Source organism: Apodemus sylvaticus, chromosome 15 (genome assembly GCF_947179515.1).
Source record: "Apodemus sylvaticus chromosome 15, mApoSyl1.1, whole genome shotgun sequence".
NCBI classification, from domain to species: Eukaryota; Metazoa; Chordata; class Mammalia; order Rodentia; family Muridae; genus Apodemus; species Apodemus sylvaticus.
The window spans coordinates 57,290,755-57,314,072 of NC_067486.1; the positions used below are offsets into that span (position 1 = coordinate 57,290,755).

At 35.2% G+C, this 23,318-nt stretch overlaps 1 protein-coding gene across 4 annotated transcripts in view; it reads right to left on the minus strand.

The window, feature by feature from the left end:
• Nucleotides 1-23,318, minus strand: part of Zbtb20 (zinc finger and BTB domain containing 20) — a 786,764-nt gene that overhangs the window by 738,385 nt on the left and 25,061 nt on the right. Inside the window, exon 1 of one of the 4 annotated variants that reach the window (XM_052158176.1) lies at nt 14,896-15,189. The exons of the other annotated variants lie outside the window; for them this stretch is intronic. The gene's annotated coding sequence lies outside the window, so the exon portion shown is untranslated. Of the gene's footprint in view, nt 1-14,895; nt 15,190-23,318 lie in introns of those variants that run through there. 4 annotated transcript variants of the gene reach the window in all.

Genomic DNA, 23,318 nt, shown 5'->3' on the forward strand with positions numbered 1-23,318 from the left:
AAATGTAGCCAGATTTATAAGGTAGCACCAAGAGCTCCCAAACAAAAAATAAATAAGTCTACAGAACCAACAATTAAAAATATCTGAAAATATTATAATAAAATTAATGGTTGCCATTATTACATAATAGTACTCTATACTTCAAAAGCATATTTAATTAATGAATGCTTAAACATTAGTTTATAAGTCATCAATAGCCAAGTAAATTACGAAACCAAAAAAAGTATTAGCCAAGTGAATCATAGAAGGAATATCTTATAAGAAATATCTAAGTTTACAGAATAGTAACAAAAAGAAAGTATTTAAATCAATTTATATTAGCACTTTTGGGTACACCTTGTAACACCCCCTTAAAGATCACAGTTAAGGAAAAGAGGCAGCATAGAAATAATGTTGAATTATCAGCTATAAAAAATACCATGGTTAAATTTTCAATTCACTATATTACTCAGAGCTTCCCAGCAACCCACTGACATATGACCAAGATGGACTAGCAGAAAGTGACCAAAAAAAAAAAAATTGCTTAGAACCCACCTTCCTTCTCATACAGGCCACATCACAAACTACAGAGATTAGGTGGCCAAATTTTAACATCAAAGGTGCACTTGGCATTTGAACCAGATCTAAGAATAAAAACCATGGTCTTTATTGTCCAATAAAGCTAATAAGCTGAGGCTTACTTAACTCTTTGCTGGCTTTTTGGATCTTCTCAAGGATTACTGAAATTGGAGACTACATATGAAAGGATAGTTCATCATTTCCAAACAAACGACCCTCATCCAGATTGCCCTCCAATCCGTGAAATCTGAGATGCCTCAGGATTCTTCTTTGTGAAAGCCTTACAAATATAACCAAAGATGGTGAGTCCCATATGGCTCTGATAAATGAAACCCGTTATGTGAATTTCAGGCTCTTCTTTACAACAAAACACTATTGGGTGAATTTGGTGCTCATGAAATAAAGCACTAATTGCGTGGCCTAACAACACTGAATCCTCTGCCTAGCAGACATTTTAAGTTGTGCCAAATTGGTTTTGGGATGTGAACACATATCCTGGAGCCAGACTAGCTCACATGCACTCACTCTCCCTGGAAGGAAGTTGGGCACTCTTGGAAACTACTTTAACTCTTTCAGGACACCCGGAACCCTGACTATCATGAAGAGAAAGGCACTTTCAAGACAAAAACAAGTTGTTCTGCACAATGTTAAGACCCAGTAAGAGGTAAAAACAGCAAAATCTGACTGAGGCTTAAGTATCCACATTACAAATTAGATAGCATCTGTACCCCAATAGATGCTTTCCCAAATGGATCTTGAAAATACTATTCCTTTTCTCCTATTTATGCATAATTTCTAAGACATTAATAAGAGTTGTGTGCACTCCTGAGACAAGAATTCATTTTAAGCTTAATATGCCTCATTTGCCTCAGGCCAAGATATAAGAAACTTTTGTTTCTTTGGTAACCACTTTCACCTTATTATAACAAGAAACTTCTTTAGTGTTTTTAACCACATAAAATGTAATTCCCAAACAAGAATCTTTTTCTATGGTCTTTGTATCCTGGTTCATAGAGATGTCCACAAACCTGGAGCTGCACATTTAAATGGCAATTAGTCAAATACTCTCTCCCTCTCATTCAAATCTAAGTTCATAATTTTAAACACCGGATAAGGAAATTTTTGAACTGCTACCTCTTTTTTATGCTCTAAATTATCCATAAGTGACTTGTTTGGCATCAGTACTTACTTTCCTAGAGACTTTTAACTAAACAATTAGTTTGCAGTAGATAAGAGAGCATACTTATCTGTCCCCAAGCATACCAAAATTGCACCAACTATAATTTTATAGTTTTTAGGCTAAGACTACTATCTCCTTAAGGCTGTCAACTTCATCTTTTATTTTGAAAACTTAATAAAGATGAAGACTAAATGCAAACTGTAGGAAATAAGTAAAATTCTTTAAAGATGTCATTTAGTTACTTCTACTTTAGCTATTTCTAGTTTAAGCCTTCTACATTTCTTACAGAACCACAATTAACTTCCTGCCAATTGGTGTGAATTTAAATGGAAGGTGAGAAGCCTGCGTTCTGCTTCAAACTAAGCTGCTCGCCCTAATCACTGGCCCCTTCGTGCCACTGCGATGGACTCCATTGCTGAGCTATGAAAACACAACAAACTTGTCAGCAGGCCCTACCTACAAAGAAACTAGATGTTATTTTCAAATACAACACATTTGTGAATCAAAGGTATGGCTGCTTTTGGCCTCAATTAATTAATTTCAATTCTTAAAAGAGAATCTAAGGCTCTGATGGCTATGGATATGTCAATATGAGAACCATCTACCTGATCTTCTTTAGGGTTTGGTAATAACTCATACATTTACTAGTCAAAGCTTAGAGGACTGGACACTCTGATGACATCTGCTCTAAGTTCTTTAATGCAGTTACTGAGTTAGCTTCCAGTGACCAAGTAAAACTCAGGTTTTAGTTTCAGTTGGCACAAATTAACTAGTAAGATGAAATGTGATGCTATTTCTCACACCCTGCAACATCCACAGAGTCTTGTATTTACCGTGACAGTGAGACGCTGCCTATTAGATATAACCTCAACAGCTAAAATGGAAACCAAGATGAAATTTTCTCACAAGGTTCAAACAGAGGAGATATCTGAGGAAGTTATAAACCCTTTGAAGACTAAAGCTCTAATTAATGTTTCTACTCTAAATCCATATAATATGATTATGAAGCTGTTTTTCAAACTTATGTGTTCACTCTGATTTCCATATTTAGAGCTCTGCGATAAGCACAATATCTACTTATTCAACATACTCTGTTTCTAACTCCATGATTGTAGATATATGTTCCAAATAGAGATACACATGATTAAAAGGATGCACACTGGCCTTACACATCAGCTTGTCCTAAACATTCTTCACGCTCAAAATGTACCTGACAATCTACCTAAGCCTGAAACTATCATGAGAATAATTTTCAGATATTACAGCAACAGCAAGAAAAGAGGAGGGAGGAAATAGGCTGCAGAGATGTTAAAGAGTTTCTTCATCACTGAAGAAATAGCTCTAGTACAAGCCCAACACTGAAAACTCGTGTGTAACCATAACTCGTCATTTTACCTATGTAGGCTTCTCCTTCCTAATCTGCAAAGCAAGGGTAACCAATTGCTTCCCAGGTCCCTGTACTGGCTACATTTTTTTTTTTTTTTTTACATTTTATTTTGAGCCAAAACCTCACCTACACAATACCAGTAATACCTTCCTCTTCCCATTAAGTTTTCTGATTTTGTGTGTTTGCAAAGAAATAAAATTAGCTGTTAAAATTAAACATGCCCAATAGGCAAGACACACTTTGGCTTAAGAAATGGAAAGGAGTGAGTTATGTTAAAGTGCTTATTTGGCCCCAAAAGGATCCTTGTTGGTATACTACCTCCCACTACTAGCTCCTGTGGAATTTTCCGCAGAAAAATAGAGAACTGTTTTACGATAGACATGCTCTTTAAGCTGGTCTCAAATCAAAATAAATTTAAGATATTCAAAGACCCCACAGAATTTTCCCTGTGGAGCTTAAATAAATTACTGACAAAATTTCCCATTTCATGCTCTGTTACTAAATTTAACTTTTTACAAAATCATGTTTTAATTTCTATATTTGATAAAAGAGTAGGTAAACTTCTTAATTTTAAGATCTACCCTTCACTCTTCCCTAGATGACAACCTAAAAGAGTGTAATTTGAGAAAAGGTCAGTCTTAGAATTTCAAATGTAACCCAAATCCCCCAAAATTGAAATTCTTCTAAAGAACAGATTACATTCCCCTGTAAATCTTGAGATATTTATATACATACATACATACATACACACACAATTTCTAATATATGAACTAATTTGTCATCAAAACTTCCAAACTATTCAAGTATCTTAATTTATAAGATTGTGGTTATTTTCAAACATAGATGATACAGACCAGAGTTTCTTTACACTGTGACTACTCTAATACATGTAGAGTATTATTAAGTCTATAAAATGCATAAACACTACATGTTTAGCCATTTATTCAAAGATAAGTGTGAAGTATACAAGCTCATATACCACACTGCATACTCAGGCTGTCACACACAGACTTTCCTTTTCAAAAAGGACCATCTGAAACACTCCATGGTAAGGTATGTTAACCGTTTGAAGTTGCTGATGCACTGGTTCTATTTTTCATCATATTTTAAATATAATCCAATTATTTAAGACCGATAACAATGGCTGTGATATGAAATTTTGTGTATCCTAATATATTAGATTAGATAAAATTTAAATTTTCATTCAAATTCTATCCCATTAAAGAAATTTAGCACTGAAAAAAGCAAACAAAAGATCATTTAAAGTGATTCATGTATATTATTGAGCTTTAACTCAGACTTTACAGATTAAAGAAATAAACACCTGACCTCATTAAATATAACAAGATGGTATGTATGTTCCTATAAGGGTAACACACCTACAAAGCTTACTAGCATTTTATGACTTGTGCTTAACTAATGTTACACTTGATTCTGGGGTATACCATGATTGTAAGGTATGACTTTAAAGTCACTGATAATATATTAAGAGCACTGACTTTGCTATCAATATTAGACTGAATCCTTATTTAACCTAAGTCTGCCCCTTACTAGATATGCAATCATGTGTGAGTCATTTAACCATTACAAGCCTATATTTCTTCTCTTATAGGAAATACCTCATCATGTTAGTATAGGGATTACAAAGTCCCATAAGTAAAGCTATCTAAGAATTCAGTAATTAAAGTTAGTAGGCTATACTTATTGTAGGCTCCTTTTGATTATTAGTACCTTATTCTACCTCCAGCCAGAAATCATTTTCAATGGAAAAGTAAGAATTTCTTTCCATCAACATGATTTAATTAGTAACTATTATAGCAAGTGGCTCACACACATTTATGCCTCCCAAAATTAGATACTACCACTTAACATAAGGAGAATCCGATGAATGGTCATTAGATTGGGGGGGGGGGGGATAACATAATGTAGTGAAAAAAACATAGACCCCGAAGCTCAACTTTAATGTACACAGTGTCAACTAATGTCACAATGGTTTCTACATGGGTGTTCATCTGAAGCACAGGCAGACTATCACTACACACAGACTTGTAGGTAAAGACTAAATTAAGTAATTTGTGTGAAAAACAATAACTGTTTTCCTTCTTCCTTAAGTTTTGGTTATAAAACAAGACTAAACTTTTAATATATGGCAGTACTGACTAATCTTCCACATGTAAAATACAGTTGTTAAAGAATCATATGATTTATGAAGTTGAATTCAGATGCAATAATAAACATATTGTAATATTACACCTTTAAAAAACAAAAAGCAACAATTCTCACAGTTTGCAACAAAAACTGATGGGAGTGGCTTTTGTAAGATACATGTGACCTTGGAATCCATGCATATGAAAACTCACCAGCTGCTTGTGATACATCTGTAGCTATATGACATAAAAGTCAACTAAAATTTTCTGAATTGATTGAACCAGCTAAAGTGCAGGATTCCTGAGTTACACTGAGCAATTACTGGTGATGGAGCTTGGATAACTAAATTTTAAGAAACGCCGTAGGGTGATTATTACGTACCCTGATGCTTAAAACCCAATGAACTACATATAATATAATACTTAAATACATAATATAAAGTAATATAATGTAATATAAAAAAGTATAATATTTAAATACTTGAAAACTTTTTCCATAATTGCTTACATTTTTAAAATTAGCCTCTATACTTAATAATATCATGATCAAAAGTAACGAGTGAACAGTAAGTTTAAAAAGTTATTTAAAAAACAGTAGTTTTAGTCTAGTTTTACAATTATTAGTTATTAAAGCAAAATATAGAAAATCTCAAGAACATCTCTAAAGAGTCTGCTGCCACAGAGAAGCATTCCAATGAAGAATGTCCCACCCAGATCTGGATATTCTTAAGGTGTGTGTTGTGCTCGAACTTGGATTTTCTTATCATTCCTTCTTTAGTGACAGCAGTAATGCAGGGATACTCATGAGTGTTTGTACACTGCTCTCACTACTTGTGAAAGCTTTTCAGACATGCACTCACTCATTGAATGCTCACAATGACTTTATGTGAATTTATAGGAAAGGTGACATCTACTATTGCTTTTTTAAAAATTGAAATTAAGCAAACTTTAAAAATTAAGTGAATTATCCAATCCTAAGTTTGAGTTTTCAGCAATATGTGGACTTAAAACCCAGGCATAAATTCCATACAAAAAAAACATGTGAAATTTAAACCTTAACACTAACATTTAAAAGTTATGAATAAAGTTTAAAATAGCATGAAATAATATGTAGATGGCAAGTAGTTGGTCTTTAAATTTATTCTACTTATTTTATAGCTTAAAAGAGAAAGATGGTGTTAGCCCAATCAAAGTATTTAATAAAATGCAAAATCTTAACGATGTCCCTAAGTTATAATTCCCTTCTCCATATCAAATTTAACCCCTATATGAAGAGTTTTTTCTTCTAAGTCACAAAATAACAAGTCAACAACAAGTAATTTAATTTTAGCTACTATAGCTAAATAATTCAAAACTTGAGATGCCAAAGGTATAAAAATAATGTAAACACAAGAGCAGGCCCTCCAAACTCATGAGCTGACACCCTTCAAATCAACCGGATCAGTCCAATGATCTTATATACTGATGTAGTAGGGTCAAGTATCTCAGTCACATTAGCACAAGAAATTTGTTGTGAAGCTGGAATTAGAAACTGAGTGTTGACTTGGCCAACTGTGCGTGCGTGGGTGCGCGCGCACACTCACAAAAAATAAATAAGTAAATAAAAATTTAAAAAAGAGAAGAAAAACTCATTTTCATATCAAAGAGAAAGTTAGAAAGGATTGTTTGAAAAGGAGGTTAAATCAAAAGGTGTTCTTCCAAAAGAGAAATGCTTTAAAAATTATTTAAATCTTAGAGGGGTGGGTAAAGTAAGGGTGTGTGTGTGTGTGTGTGTGTGTGTGTGTGTGTAAAAATGAATGTGTCATAAACTACCCAGTATAAGTATTCATATGGACCCCACGTAACTCAAGTGAGTATTCTGAATGCCAGAGGTTCCAGAATGACAGTTCATACATAAGCTTCATCCTCCAGCCCAGGGCTTATCCTGCCTATATGCTTAGAAAAATGACAAGTGAACGTGAGAAGTAGTATTACAGGGATGCATATAAAAGTTCCCATCAGAATTCAAAGGAAGTAATAGCTCTGTGTCTGATGTGCTGAGTTTCAGTTTTATAAGCGGTAAGAACTAGGTAAAAATCTCTATTTGTTGTCTTCTCCATCTCTAATTCTAAGTTAAATACATCCCTCTCTGAACTCAGCATTTTAAAAGAATGTTTAATATGCACTAGCATGAGAAGGGGGAAATACACAGATCCTAACATTTTCTTGAGAATTAAGAATTCTCAAACACACTAAAACACTTCATAAGGATTTCTGTATCATGAATGCAAAATCTAGGCTTAGAAAAAATTGCAAATATTTTTCTGGATGTCCAGTTCTTCCCTTTTCACTGGCTCATGCATTAGTTACTCTCATAGCAACGGGGACACAAGGTGGCACTGTCGTGCTGACATTCATTCCAGGCCCTCTCTAAATGGACAAATTTGAAGGAGGCAAAGGGGTCTATTGTGGCAGTTAAAACCAGAGTTGGGACACTGGCCGCCCATGCTTGCCAGTATTTACAGGGGGCTGAGGAGGAACAAATCTTTTTCAATTTCATGAAAATCACATCATGCTTTTACAGAAGACAACATATCCTCTGATGGCATCAAAATACCATGTCTGTGTTCATAAAAATGTTCAAAGACACACAGTTCGCCTTTGCCTGTAGAAACTCTGAAATGTGTACCACGGCCAAGCTGTGGCCATGGACCGCCTCTCCATCTAGTGGCCAGTGGGAAAGAGGAGCCACAGAAGCTATGTTGCACTCCACTTACTTAAAACTGTCTTTTATCAGACTACCCACAGGCAATTACATCCTTTAGTCTGTCAAAAAAGAATTTTTGGTTTATTGCAATTATTGGATCATTAAATAAGACCAATAATATATTGTGACATTTACTTACCCTGATACCCACCACCTCAAAACTAATGTGCTATACCCTCGCTCTTAGACCACACAGGCTCCTTTTACTCTTCCACCATTATGAACCCAAACTTCATGCACTTTTAGCTTATAAACAGAAACTATGAACAGCGAGAGCTACAAATAAGTGACCTAAAACAAAATCATACTGTTTAAGACTTAAAAAAAAAAAAAATAGAATCAGAGATTTACTGCTTCACTGTCAAAGAAAAAAAACCCTGCAAAACAGAGATTGTGACTTATTTAAAATCACAGTCAAAAAAAAACAAGGCCTCCAGATTTAGCCACTTTAAATCCTTTCTTGCATTAATTAATGCCACCTGATTCCAAAGGAAGCACTTTTTTCAGCAAACTAGGGTTTTTCTCAACATAACAGAAAAAAAAATAGTTTTTAAACTTTTGTTCATATGTTTCATGGCCAACTGATAGAATGAAACTATTATGTGTAGGTCCTAGATATCTTCATATTGGTGGGTATATTGAGAACATAAGAGTATAATTTTTTCTTAAAAGTAAAGAATTATCTGTATCTATTCAACATTTGCAAAGCAAACCACAAAATGGGCAGAATGCAGGGAAGAATGGGCTATTAAAAACTGGTTTCAGAAAGCCTTTATGTAAAACAAAACATGAATCCATTTTGTCTGACAGAAAGTTTAAGACGGTGTTTCGGTTGCTGTTTTATATAAAATTATTTGGCTTTATTTTAAGAGGAAACACACACAAACTTGGTGGATCAGTTCACCCACTTTAATTTAGCTCATGGTGCTGCTTTGGTGACTGCTTTGTTAGGAAGACTTCTTACAGAACAAATACATCTGTTCGCCAACATGAAGAACTGTTCACAGCTCAGACCCCAAGGATTAAAGGACAGAAAGAAGCCTGGACCTGAGAGTACTACTCATGTGAGTCGTTTTGACTGCTGCTCTGACCTTGCTGAGGTGGCACCATTAGAATCTGTCTTGGGATATACAGAGTATTTAGATCTATTTGCTTTAGCAGGTTGAAAACGGAAGCTGTAGGAATGCGTCAAATAGCTTCTCCCTAAGTTGGACACAAAGCATTTTTCTTTCACCTGCTCCTCTCACACTCACTATTACTTATCTCAATTTCCTTCTTAATCACACCGATTTCTCTCCCTTGTAGAGATGAAATGAGGGAATAAAGATCATTGCTGGTATAAGAAACCACAAAATGTTACAAGTATTTTACTTCTTTTTATCCTACTTGAAACCCAAGTCATAAGAATATATGACCAAGAACATAGGGACATGAAAAGTATATACAGAAAAGAAGTGTATTTACCGAATTAAGAGGAGTTTGAGTGTGTCCAGTATTTTAAAAAGAAAATAAATCACCAGGAAATAGTGTAAAGCAACCCTCCCAACAGCATTTGCCTAACTTCTGTTTATACAACAACAACAAAGGATGTCTATGTAAGTCAGGTGTGTTTTTATTTTAAATGACAGCCATACAGTTTTTATTTTAAATGACAGCCATACATGTGCATATGAGAACCAAAAGAATCACATAACCTGAAGAAGCATTCTGCTAGTTATTTTCACCAGTGGCTGAGTTGGCATACCCATATGAATCGAAACACTCCTGTAATTTTTGTCAGTTACATTTTATTTGCTGGAAAGATCAAACTACAAAATGAATTCACAACAACAAATTACAATTAAATTGTATATCCATATGATATTTTAAAAGGAAAACTAAAAACAGAAACCTATGGTAATTTAATAAAAAGAAAAACTAAAGACTTCTAACTGTTAACATTTATATAACAAATTTTATGGTTTCAAAAAAGGTTCACATTGAGTTTCTTTAAGGGCAAAATAATACTATATGTAATTTGTAATTATTCCCATTTGTATGGTTTTCAATTTATTGGGCATCATTTTATTTTTCTAACTGTAAACTCTACTATACATAAATATATTTTTAATATAACTCATATCAGAAGTTTAATATGAGAACTTTTCAAATAAATTCTTGATACTTAACTGCTTAATGTGAAATATGAACACTAGATTCATTGTATCTGAAGACACAGATGATGTCTTCAATGCCAAAACTACTTCTTATACCAGAAAGGCAAACAGTATATAATAATCACGACCCTTTCTATTACCTACAGAAAGCACTCACTGTTAATAAAAATGTGCTTGGTTCCACCTGCCAACTATGGGAACTGATCAATTTACTGTCCTTGCTCCTTTTCTCGATATTCTTATGTAGAAAAGTTGCTAACTTTGTCTTGAGTTAAAGTGGTTATGTAAGAGCTGCATTGCTTAACAGAACTACAGAACACTGCCTAGAGTTTCAGTTGAGTGTCAAAAGATTCAAGAAAGGCAAAAGTTCCATGTCTTCAAGCTGATGACTTTCAAGTGAACTGTAGAATAACCAAAGAGCTACGAAAGAGCTACTCGTCCTGGAGTAGAAGAGATATTATGGAATGAAAATCAAGCATAATTTTCCCTCAGCTGAGTGCAGACGTTTTTGTCAATTTGTCCACACAGGAGGAACAGAGTCACAGAAAAAGTCCCACATCTAAGCCCTTGAATGCTGCTTTGAACACCTGCTGTGGTGGGTACCACATGCTCTACAGTAATAACAGGTAGGTGGCATTATTCCTTCTTAGAGCCTCTACTGCTTCTGAAACAGCTCGGAATTATTCTTGGTACATTAAATATAATAGGTATCAATACTGATATGTGATTATAGGACATTTGTGTGCCAGGACAAGAAGTCAGATGTTTTCTAGAATGTGTAGAATATGCATGTAGCCTTTAGACTTTGGGTCACAAATGAAAAGTACCTGGCTAAGTTAAGGGATTACATAATAACAACCAAAATGTCTTACATAATGAAAAAAAAATATTTAAAAGGCCTTGGCCTCTAAGCAAAGAACAGATTGCTTCATTAAAATGTGGTAGTTGCACATGAAAACACAGGCAGATGGGAGGACTAGGTTAGGAACTCTGAAAGTGGGTGCCACCAAGGTCAACCGAAACTAAGTATAGACAAAAAGACATATGGAAACCTGCTACTTTATGAGCTAGCTCAAGATTATTTTTTAACAGAGAGATAACTTACAAGTCTACCTTGCACAATTGACAGTGTGTACTTCCACTACTGTAGGATAGCCTGTTTCTTTGTGATACCTAAGTTCTAAAATTTGTTTGCATTTTATAGAGCCAAATAACTGAAAATATTCAGATTTTTCCTCTTGGGTATAGCTTAGGTCCTTACTAGTTAAGAAAGTTAGGATGGGCTTCTTTACCAGATGTTAAACAAAGCATGTTTTCTACTAAAAATTATAATTTGTACATTTTTAAGCAGGTCCAAGGTGGGGCAGCTCGAATGCCCATTATCAACAGCTACTCTCAAGAGGCCATGCTAACAAATGAAGAAGGCTGGAACCAGCAGTATTCAAAGAATGTCAACAGCAGACCTCCCTTTGCCAGAAAAGATCACAGTGAGCATAGGGGCCAGATGCTGCTTCCACATACCTTGCCAGAGCTTGGAGCAACACGTTGCTCAGGGCCTAAATTTGGCTTCCTATGTGACAGCATGACCAGCCACAACTCAGGGTTGGGCCAGTCCATGGACACATCTACCAATAAATTCTATATTTATAGAAAGCCAGAACATGTGTAGATAATCACACAATTGGTTATTTATATAGTGCCAGATTTTATGAATACAGGAATTTGTTAATTAGCACAAGGACTAATCATTAAAATTCAAAAATAGATAAATAAACAGAAATGCCATTTATTTGTTAACATTTCAGGGAGAAAGTATGCAGCTGCTTTCCTTTTGATGAATATAGGCTTCTGCAGAAGAAAAAATTTGGAGAAAAAGTATCTGCAATTTTTGAAACACTATTGAGTAAGATCCAGGAAATCATACATAGTCTTTCTATTAAAAATAATCATACTGATTCGCCCTTCAGTTAAAAAAAATTAGAAAGTTTAAACTGGCATGTGCTTAGCATTTGAATCATACTGTTTGGCATTCCACTGTTTGGGTGCTTTTCAAAGAGCCAAAGCTGATTTTCATCGGATAGGAGTTAAAAAGCACACACACGTCACTCAATACCAAATTGTTTTAGCTACAGGGCATGGCAAAGCATGAAATAACTGCGTTAGAGTACTTCCTCATGTGGGTGTGTTAGATAACTGTCTGCTCTAACATTAAAATGAAACACACTGTGACCTGACCAAGGCTTCAAGACTTAAACAGGAAGATGAGCCCACCGTAGCCAGCAAGGCTAGTTAATGAATTTTTCTGGCACTCTCTAGCCCTCCTGTGACGCAAGCCTTTCAGCTTTCCAAATCCCTGTGCAGCAGAGGGCACTGGCTTTAAGTTTACTTATGCACATTTTACAATGTCCTGCAGCATTTAGATTGTGACAGTTCCTCCCAGAAAAGGGCAAGATTATTTTTCATCCTAAAAATATTTTCGATTTACTGAAAGCCAACCAAGAATTATAATGCAAAAGAAAGCACATTCTAAAAATTAAAACCACCACAGAAATGACTAAAATTTTCCTTGCTTTATCCTTTCTGGAAGGTAAAAAAAATTCCATTCTCTTTTGGAGTTACAGCATTTGGTGTTTACTTGTGGTTAATGTAAAAACACAATGTGAAATATTTAAAATTCTATCAGCAATTCATCTATGATTCTTTGACCCATATAAATATGAATTATGTATATAAATATGCAATATTTCCACAAAACACACATGCACAAAAACAATCTGTAAAAGATTTCTCTTATCTAAAAGAGCATCTTAGATAATTCTTCAAGAGATAATGCCAAAAATAACAGGTGTATGACACAGACACACTTCTGACCTATCAGTTCTGAAACAACTTTTTGGGTCACAGTCTGAAAAGGGAAAAATTCTTTTCAAAACACCAACTATGCACGGTGTTAATACACACTTCCTAAAGCCTCCCTCAAACTTTCCTTTGACCTTTGATTTAAAAAAAAAGAAGAAGAAGAAGAAGAAGGAGAAGAAGAAAGAAACTCTGAAAGGGCCTGACTGAATGCACTTCAGGTCTGTACTGCTCTTGGTCAAGGGTGGCCTTGCCAGCTGAAAAGACAGTGGAGAAAAAAGAAAAAAAAAAAAAAAACCTAAATGAAAAGTCTAAGTATATTTTTTTTTTAAAGAAGAGGTAAAGAAGACTTTGAGTAGCAAAACTTCACTAGCCTCCCATAATAATGGATTCTGAATAAACGCTTTACTAGGTTTGAACCTTGAGAGTGTGTTGAGGAGTCTGCTCTCTTGTCCCAGGTGGGTTAAGAATATTGCTTTATGGACTTCTTTGTGTTGTCAGAGAGGCCTAATGGAATTAACAGGGGAAAGTCTGCTACTTATAGTAAATAAATAATGTATTACAAAAAGGTGTTTGTTATCATCAAAGATCTCCACAGAGCAGCACTCATTTCCTATCACTGCTCGCATATATTCTGAAAACAGTTCTGTGCCTCACTGTCTGACTTAATTTTTTATCAGATGAATAAAAGTTTTACTTTTGTACAAACCTACATAAAAGTCTATCTAAATGTATACTTCAAATCCACCTTGTTTAACTACTCCTTGAAATTTTGAAAATGCACTATTCTAGAAAATTCCTCAACAATGCAAGCTGGTTTCAAGCATAACTTTTTTCCACCATAAAAAGAAAAAAGAAATAAAAAGAAAAAACACTCAAATACATATATGCAATAACAAATACATTATTTATGGACTCAAATATGTTAAGGGAATACTTACAGTTGTTGCACAAAATGGCCTGATACACTCCATAGCTTCTACTTTGTTTAAAAAAAAATTTAAAACGGCCAGCCTCCACTCCTCCCTCCCCAAGCATAAACAGGCAGTAACATACTAAAAGGAAACTGTCCCAGGATAAAAACTTCTTGTTAAGAAAGTTTGTATTCTTACTGACCACAGTAATACCCATATAAATGCAACAATCTATCTGTGAAATAAAAAGTTTAAAAAATAGCCACAATTTCTTTGAAACTATAACCCCCTGATGCACTATTTCTACATGTGTGCTAGCAAAAAAATAGTTCCTTGATTCCTGCCCACCCTCAGGGGCTACCCCTCACCGTATGTCCAATGTCATCAAATAAACATGCTGGCATAAACTATGCAACCTGCTTCAAGGATTTATACTGTAAATATGGACTTTAAACTTCAATGTAAAACAAAGAACAAGAGGCTCATTTTGGTAGTACCCACACTGGCACTGCAGCTAAGACTCACTGGCAAATAACTAACAAAATCCCGTTAGCAATAAATAAGGACAACATGATATATAGACAGACAGATGGAATTGCATAAACAGACGAGAAAAGCAAAGAGAAAAACATACGGAGGAGTTTGTTTTAAAAGAGTGAAAGATTCTGATTTACTCATTACTTTAGTAAGAAAAATAGGTTTGTTTGTAATTATTTTTAAACTAATAAAACTGAATCACAAGGTCACACCCTTAAATAATTAAGAAAATCAGTAGAGGGTAGGCCTCCTATAGATGTTCCAAATTTCAAGCTAGCATTAGGTCTGTCAAATTTAAATACAGAAATTAAAATTCAAGAAAGCAAGCCTAAAAACACTGTGGAGTAAATAAGAGGATAAATACAGGGGGCCTGAGGAGGCAGGGTTGTTTTTATGAAAGTTGTCTGCCCCTACCTTCTTCCCCAGCGCTGAGTTTCTCTTCTCATAATCGGTGTCTCCCTGGAAGTACAGTGTGAGTGGTAATGACTGCCTGCCTCTCTAATGAGTCCATTTTCCTGCTCTTGATGTTGTGTATATACACACACTGCAACCTACCTTACAAACCACAGAGACGGGAAGAGAGAGAGAGAGAGAGCAAGAGAGAGGGAGGGAAAGGGGGGCAGAGAGAGAGAGAAAGACAGAGAAAGAGCAAGCAAGCCAGTGAGAGAGAAAGAGAAGGAGAGAGAGAAAGAAAAACAGAAACAGAGAGAGAGAAAGGCACAGACAAAGCCCTCCTCCCAGACAGCAGACAGCCCTCCTTCCCCTATCCAGGAAAATGCAACTCGTCTAATGCAGCAACAGGTTCAGTATTGCCAGACTAACAGAGTGAAGAAGGTATATTCTCTATAGCATTACAGCTTGCAAATAAACAGTCTAAGAGCAGCTGGCTCCACCTTCTTTATTTATGCTCCATTATGAGGAATGTATTGTTTCAGCTCTGGCACACAGTACGTGTGTAATTATCATAAATACATTTTTGCATATTAGCAGGAAATAAGGAATTACATAGCTTATTTGTGCAATCTTTCAAATTTATTTTTTGAATGTGAGAAAAATGTCAACAAATCTGCTCTGACAAAAGCCTAGTAATGATTTTAAAGTCAGAGCAGTCTTAAAGGAGACTGTAAGAAACAGACTCCATACAATAGGAAAACTGATCTCAGACAAAACTAAAAACTGCAAAGAAGAAAATCACTGTTCACTAACTAAACCAAAACCATAAACAAAACTATAAGACAAAAACAGAATTAAGTTTAATTAACTTGCTAATAGGCTAGTACCCGAGAAGAAAGCAGACTGGTTTCTTGTTTGAGGCATCCAGCTACACAAACACACAATGCAATGCAGTCTGTATGAACAGGTGCAATGCATTTAATACATAGTATACCAGAGAAATAAACCCATTAGGAGTTACCATTCAAGCAAGACAAAGTTCCATACAATATGGATCTGAAACTATAGTAAATAACCTTTCATCTTTTATTAAAAATAAAAGCTAAAACTGGTGCTTTTAAATAAACCTTCCTTGAAAGAAAAAACTGAAACTCTTTATACTATACCTCTAACCAAATTTTCACATGCACTAGCTCTAGAAAAATAGTGCTAATTATATTACTGGTCTCACCACATGCTCCTCATAGCCTTTGCTAACTCCCAGGTGCCTTTTCTAAAGTGGTGATATATTTTCAGCTGTGGGATGATGAACATCAGAAAATAGAACTGGTTGGAAGTACCTCATTTTTTTCAAAACAACTCCTGATTCACTATACTATATCTGAGTATTGTATCTGTGTAGACACCCATATTTCTAAATATTGTTCTATACAGTTTGACTATATAACTTATAAATATAAATAATATAAATATAAATATTTAAAATATTAAATAGAGTAAGTTTTTCTAAAGGAATTTACACACACACAAAATGAAAGGTAAGAGGGTGCATTTGACTTATTCCAGTGCTATATTTTGATACCAACGACCTTAAATATATTATCTGTAAAACAATTATTTTATATGGCTTAGCATATTACTGTACTACAATATTCAGAATGTATTCCTTTACATAACCAAAATAACTTTACCATGTTGGGTGGGGAGATATATAGATCAGTTGGCAGGGAGCTTGCCTAGCATGCACAAAGGCCTGTATTCAGTCAGTATCTGCCAAAATTGAACATACTGTCTTATCCTTATAATCCCACATTTAAAGGAAGTGGAGGCAGATGAAGCAAAAGTTATGGTCCTCCTTGGCAACATACTAAGTTCAAGGTCAGCCTATATATCAGCATACATCTTGTCCCTTGTTGCTCTGTCTGATAAATTCATGTTTATCGAAAAGCTATAATATAATCAACACAGTGTGACTCTTGAAAAAGTAAATAAAATATCAATGGTATAAAAGAATAGAGAAGATGGAAACAGATCCACATAACTTAGTCCACTAATCATAAATCCATAAACTTAGTCAACTAATCGTTAACAAACTAAGACTGCAACACAATGGAACAAAGGCAGACATCCCAACACATGCACAGGAACAACACAGCATGAGAAAGTCCTAGACAACAAACCAAAATGCCGGGGAAAGTACCTGTACAGTGCAACACTCTAGGATGCTGAACCTACAGAAATAAATCTTTAAGGAAAATACTAACAGGGTGATCCAAGAAAGAACAAATTCTTTCTTGAATTCGTACACTGAACTTCATTAAAATCACCTTTTTTACTGTATGTGAAGGATACTGAAAAAATCATGGTAAGACAAGCCATAGAAAACTAGCAAATACTTACAAAAGACAAATCTTATAATATATACTTATCTAAGATATGAAATTATATCAACTCAAACAAACAATAGAATTCAAAAGGTGGGCATAAAACTTAACAGTCACCTCATTGAAAAGGAAAACCAAAAGCAAATAAGCAAATAAAAACATGTGTGTCATATGTCTTCAAAGCAGTGCAAAGCAAAACAGTAAGATATCACTGCACTCATTAGAACAGCCAAAACCCAAGAAACTGACGATACCAACTGCTTGCTTGTGGGAATGTGGAGCAACCTGAGTGCTCCTTCACTGATGACAACAACAGAAAATAATACAACTGCTTGACCGTTTCCTACAAGTCTATTTTTTAAAACATCCTCAACAGAGGGTTCTGCAGGAATTATAATTTTAATTCCCCAAACTTGCAAATAATCAAAATGTTCTTTATTAGATAAATGGATAAATAGTCTGTGGTATATCAAGGCAACAGATTGTTTTCCAGTACTAAAATTAAAGAAACCATGAAATGCTATGGAGGAAATTTTTACATGATTCCACTATATGAAATCCTAGAAAACATGTTTGTAAATAAGAGTCGGAGGTCAAGGTAAAAATGAGATGAATGAATGAGGAACAGAAGACATTTAGGGTGTAAAATTACCCTCAATGTGGCCTAAAAGGGACCAGATGGATGTGATAGGACTTTTGTTCAAACCCATAGAATGCACAACATTAAGGGTTAACCTATAGACAAATGTACAGACTGGATTTTGAGTGGTGATAATTTGACTGGGTAAATCAATGATTACATTATTGACACAGTGAGGGAGGGTACAAATGAAGGCATGAGAGTGAAGGGCACATGTAAAATCTGATAGCTTCTTTCCAATTCTCTAAAAGCCTAGTAGTCCTTTAAAAAGAAAAACTATTAGGGCTAGAGAAATGGCTCAGCAGTTAAGAATGTGTATTCTCCTGGATTTCTTTCAATGATTTTTGTGTTTCCCTTGCAAGGGCTTCTAACTTTTGATCCATTTTCTCTTGAATTTCTTTAAGTATGTCCTTCATGTGTTCCTGTACCAGCATCATGACCAGTGATTTTAAATCCAAATCTTGTTTTACTGGTGTGATGGGGTATCCAGGACATGTTGGAGAGGGTGTGGAGAAAGAGGAACACTCCTCCACTGCTGGTGGGGTTGCAAATTGGTACAACCACTCTGGAAATCAGTCTGGCAGTTCCTCCGAAAACTGGGCACCTCACTTCCAGAAGATCCTGCTATACCACTCCTGGGCATATATCCAGAGGATTCCCCACCATGTAATAAGGATACATGTTCTACTATGTTCATAGCAGCCCTATATATAATTGCCAGATGCTGGAAAGAACCCAGGTATCCCTCAACAGAAGAGTGGATGCAAAAAATGTGGTATATCTACACAATGGAGTACTATTCAGCCATTAGAAACAATGAATTCATGAAATTCTTAGGCAAATGGATGGAGCTAGAGAACATCATACTAAGTGAGGTAACCCAGACTCAAAAGGTGAATCATGGTATGCACTCACTAATAAGTGGTTATTAACCTAGAAAACTGGAATACCCAAAACATAATCCACACATCAAATGAGATACAAGAAGAAAGGAGGAGTGGCCCCTGGTTCTGGAAAGACTCAGTGAAACAGTATTCGGCAAAACCAGAACGGGGAAGTGGGAAGGGGTGGGAGGGAGGACAGGGGAAGAGAAGGGACTATCGGGGAGTGGGGGGGCTAGAAAAGGGGAAATCATTTGAAATGTAAATAAATTATATCGAATAGAAAAAATATTTATATAAAAAAAAGAAATTAAACATTTTGAAATTTAAAAAAAAAAAAAAAGAAGAATGTGGACTGCTCTTGCAGGGGACCAGAGTTCAGTTCTCCATACCCTTCACCTGTAACAGACAGCTCACAACTGCTTGTTAACTCCTGCTCTAGACAGATCCTGTGCTCTGACCTCTCCACAGTCACCACTGCTCACATGCATATATCCCATGCACATACATACACATGACTAGAAGTAAACACAAAGTCTATTACTAGTCAAATCTAAAATGCATTGCTTCTGAAGGGGGCACAATGATTAAATGTATAAAGGCACTTACAAGTGCCAACTTGAAAATCTGAATTCAATTATTAGAACCCATAGTAGGAGAGAATCAATTCCCAAAGGATATCCTTTGATTTCCAAACTTGCGCCATCATAACAGAATAATAACATACACATACACACACACACACACACACACACACTAACAACTAAAATAAAAATATTGATTTCTGAACCCAGAATTGCTGCTAAATTTTGCATATCCTGAAAAATCATGAAACTATCCATAGTTTAGGTTTCTTTCATATAATAAAAAATAAATTTAAAGGAAATAATTGGATTTGAACTAACAATTATTGTGACAGTCAGTGCTTAATTGTTCACAATGTAAAAGAAATGGTTCTAAGTCGTATTCATTTATTAACTCATTAAATCTTAATAATGACCCTATGAGGTAAGAACTGTTTTTAGGCTATATTTTCAAGATAAAGAAACAAGAAGATTAAGTAATTGTCTGAGATCACATAATTTAGCAGTAATGGGATTTGAATCTAGCCTGTCTGGTTTAGATCTCATGGTTTAATTCTTATACTTCAATGCTTCCAAATATCTTATGATAGCTAAAGCCTCACCCAGCCATAAGATTCTGTGCTTGTGGGTTAAATTAAATACACTATGCCTTGCATATTAATACAACACAATTAAAATTTCAACACCCAGAGTTCTCAGTACATGTGGTTTATGGAAATACCTTCTGTTAGGCATTCTTGAATATTGTGTAATGATGGATCCATGGTAAAGTACTTGCAGACATGAAGAACCTGAACTCAAATTCTCAGAACTGAGTCAATTTTGTAATCCCTTAGTTCCTAAGGTAAGATGTAGGGATAGGAGGATCCCTAAAAGGTCACAAGCTAGCTAGCCTCCTATACAGAGCAGTAAACATCAAGACATTGCCTCAGAAAGATGAAAGACTGAAAGATGAAGCCCAAGATCCAAGATTATCCTCTGGTTGGCATACCTTGCAATGTGGCATGGCATGCCTACACAAACACACACACACACAAATCATACATATATACACATATATACACACACGCATATACATACATGCATCATACACTAAAAAAGATTTTTAGAAAGTTGTATAGTTTAAACATTATATACTTATAATAATAATACAAGCACATATTTAAATATTAAATAAATATGTAAAATACCATAGAGTATCTCCAACGTTCTGTAGTGTGAGAAGGGAACAGAAATGTAAGAGTCAACCATAAGAATTGTAAGAACAATGAATAGATGACTGTATGTGGTTTTATAAAATCTGTTTCAATTGTGTATTATTTGGATATATTCAAAATTTTCATACTTTTGACTGACTCTTAAAGGATTTATCCTTGCACTGATCATTATGCATTAACTAAACAAACTGTCTCTTTACTATGTACTGGAGATGAAACAATTTTAAAATATGATACACAGTTCCGACCCTTGACGACTTCATAGAACAGAAGGGGATGGGCAGGCAAACAGTCCAGTGAATACAATCAAATACACTGGCTAAACTGGTATTTTATAATGGTCCCTTATGCCCCTCAATAAGCTAAACACAAGTCTATAAATGTCTAATTTTAAAATAGGAAAGTATGTATACATATACTTGTAGGGAAGGAGTAGGTTCTGAGATTAGAATTAGAGTTTATTTTCAAACAATGACCTCTATAAACATACTGCATATAGCTTATTTCCCAAAATATCTAGTGAATTCTTTAAGTACATAATATGCATACATAAACAGGTGTGAAAATTACAGGTAAATATTGTCCTGTTGTATTAAATTCCATTGTTTTCAATTACATACATCTTGGTCGGTGATATCTTAATTACTTCAAAAAATGTGCAGATTTTTTAATTCCTCAAAATCAAAGAACGCTTACTTTCAAAGGCATTTACCAATATCTCAAGTCATACTTTTCCTGAGCTCAGGCATCCTTAATCTTTTAGGACTATTCCCAAGATTCCCAAAAGATACCTCTACTGTGAAGAAGAGGAGAAGAAAATTAGAGCCATGTTGCAGCAATGGAAAGTTTCAGAAGCCTGAGGAAAAGGGTAGAAAAGCCATGTTTAGGATCAGTCAGACAAAATGGTTAATTGCTACACTAAACAGAAGACTTTGTTATTGAAGCCGCCATCATCAAGTTAATTCTATGTGTCCTAATTAGATAATAATTCTTAATTTTGGTCATCTGACTAAAATTGTATCCCATTACTCCCAAGAAAAATGAAAAGAGACTGTAGATAAATCAGAGTTTTCCAATACTGCCAAACAGAACAGTCTTTATAAGGGAAAGGAAATATTTAATTTCAATTGTAATCAACAAGTATTTAAATCTAAAACTAAAGGCACCCAGTGTAATGTGTGTAACTGGGAATGCCTCTGTTATGGCTTGTTGGAGCACTGAAGAATTTTTATGGCCCTCTCCTCCATTAGACTGAGACCTGTCCACACAGCAGATCACTCATTCCCTTCTCTGGCTTGGTAGCTGTAGTACAGCTGATGCGTAGTTGAAAGAATATTCAAGTTTTCTTAAATGAGAACATGTATACATGAAGGCTTAAATAAAGCAATGGTACACAGGTTTCACAAAGAGTAGTTAATTAAAGACATGAACAAATCTGAGCTCTAAGGATAATATAAACAACCTGTAAGTAGCAGTTTAAAATTTACTAATTCACACGTAGTTTATTCTTATTTTAAGATTTTTTAGACAGACAATAAAACGTTGAATAGAAAAGATATTCTCCTCTAACAGATTTTAAACATTTGCTAACAAATGTGTGTGTGTCTGTCTTTCACAGACATGTGCCTCAGTGTGTTCATGGGAAGGTAAAAGGAGAAGGTAAAACTCAAGAGAGTAGGCTCTCTTCCACTATAAGCACTCAGTCACTAAACTCAGTTTGTCATTAGAAGCAAGGACCTTAACCTACTCACCCATCTCATGGGCCTCTGGAAGACTGAAAGCCACATCCTGAATAAGACTCAGCTAGAAATGGATGGAGCTAGAGAACATCATACTAAGTGAGGTAACCCTGACTCAAAAGGTGAATCATGGTATGCACTCACTAATAAGTGGATATTAACCTAGAAAACTGGAATACCCAAAACATAATCCACACATCAAATGAGGTACAAGAAGAAAGGAGGAGTGGCCCCCCTGTTCTGGAAAGACTCAGTGAAGCAGTATAGGGCAAAACCAGAACGGGGAAGTGGGAAGGGGTGGGTGGGGGGTCATGGGGAGAGAAGGGGGCTTGCGGGACTTTCGGGGAGTGGGGGGCTAGAAAAGGGGGAATCATTTGAAATGTGAATAAAAAAATATATCGAAAAAAAAAAAAAAGCCTCAGAAAGCCAGAGGCTGGGGTACATCTTGTATAACCTTCTTGTGGGATTAAACTGCACTAAGTAAGAAAGGAGCAACAATCTGAAGGGCAGGACATGAGACAGGAGGAAGTGTGGAGAAAGCCATGAGAAATTCCCACTTTGAAGGTGAGTTTTTTTTCCTCAAGTGAAGCCTACTCTAGAATTCTAAGAGTATTTTTGCAATGCAAATGTCTTTCTTCTCTGAAAACTTCTGGCAAAGTTTGGATAGTGTCTACAGTCTTACATAGTAGTATAATGAAGTCCAAAGAATCCGAAGAGAAGTCAATCTCCACACTCATGCATATACTCAAAGCTTTGCAATATGACTGCCTTCCCCTCAAGACATGCAGGAGTAAGTACTGAGTGAACAATGGCTAGGAAATAGTAAATCTTGAGCAAAAGAAATCAAAAGTGCCTTTAATGTAGAATGACTCACATATGGAAATGAGTCAATCTCCCTTTTACAATGCAAGACAATGCAGACCATGGGGCGACAATAACTACAGAGATCAATGCTAAATTGCAGCATTATAAGTTTACTTTAAATGATATAACTATCTT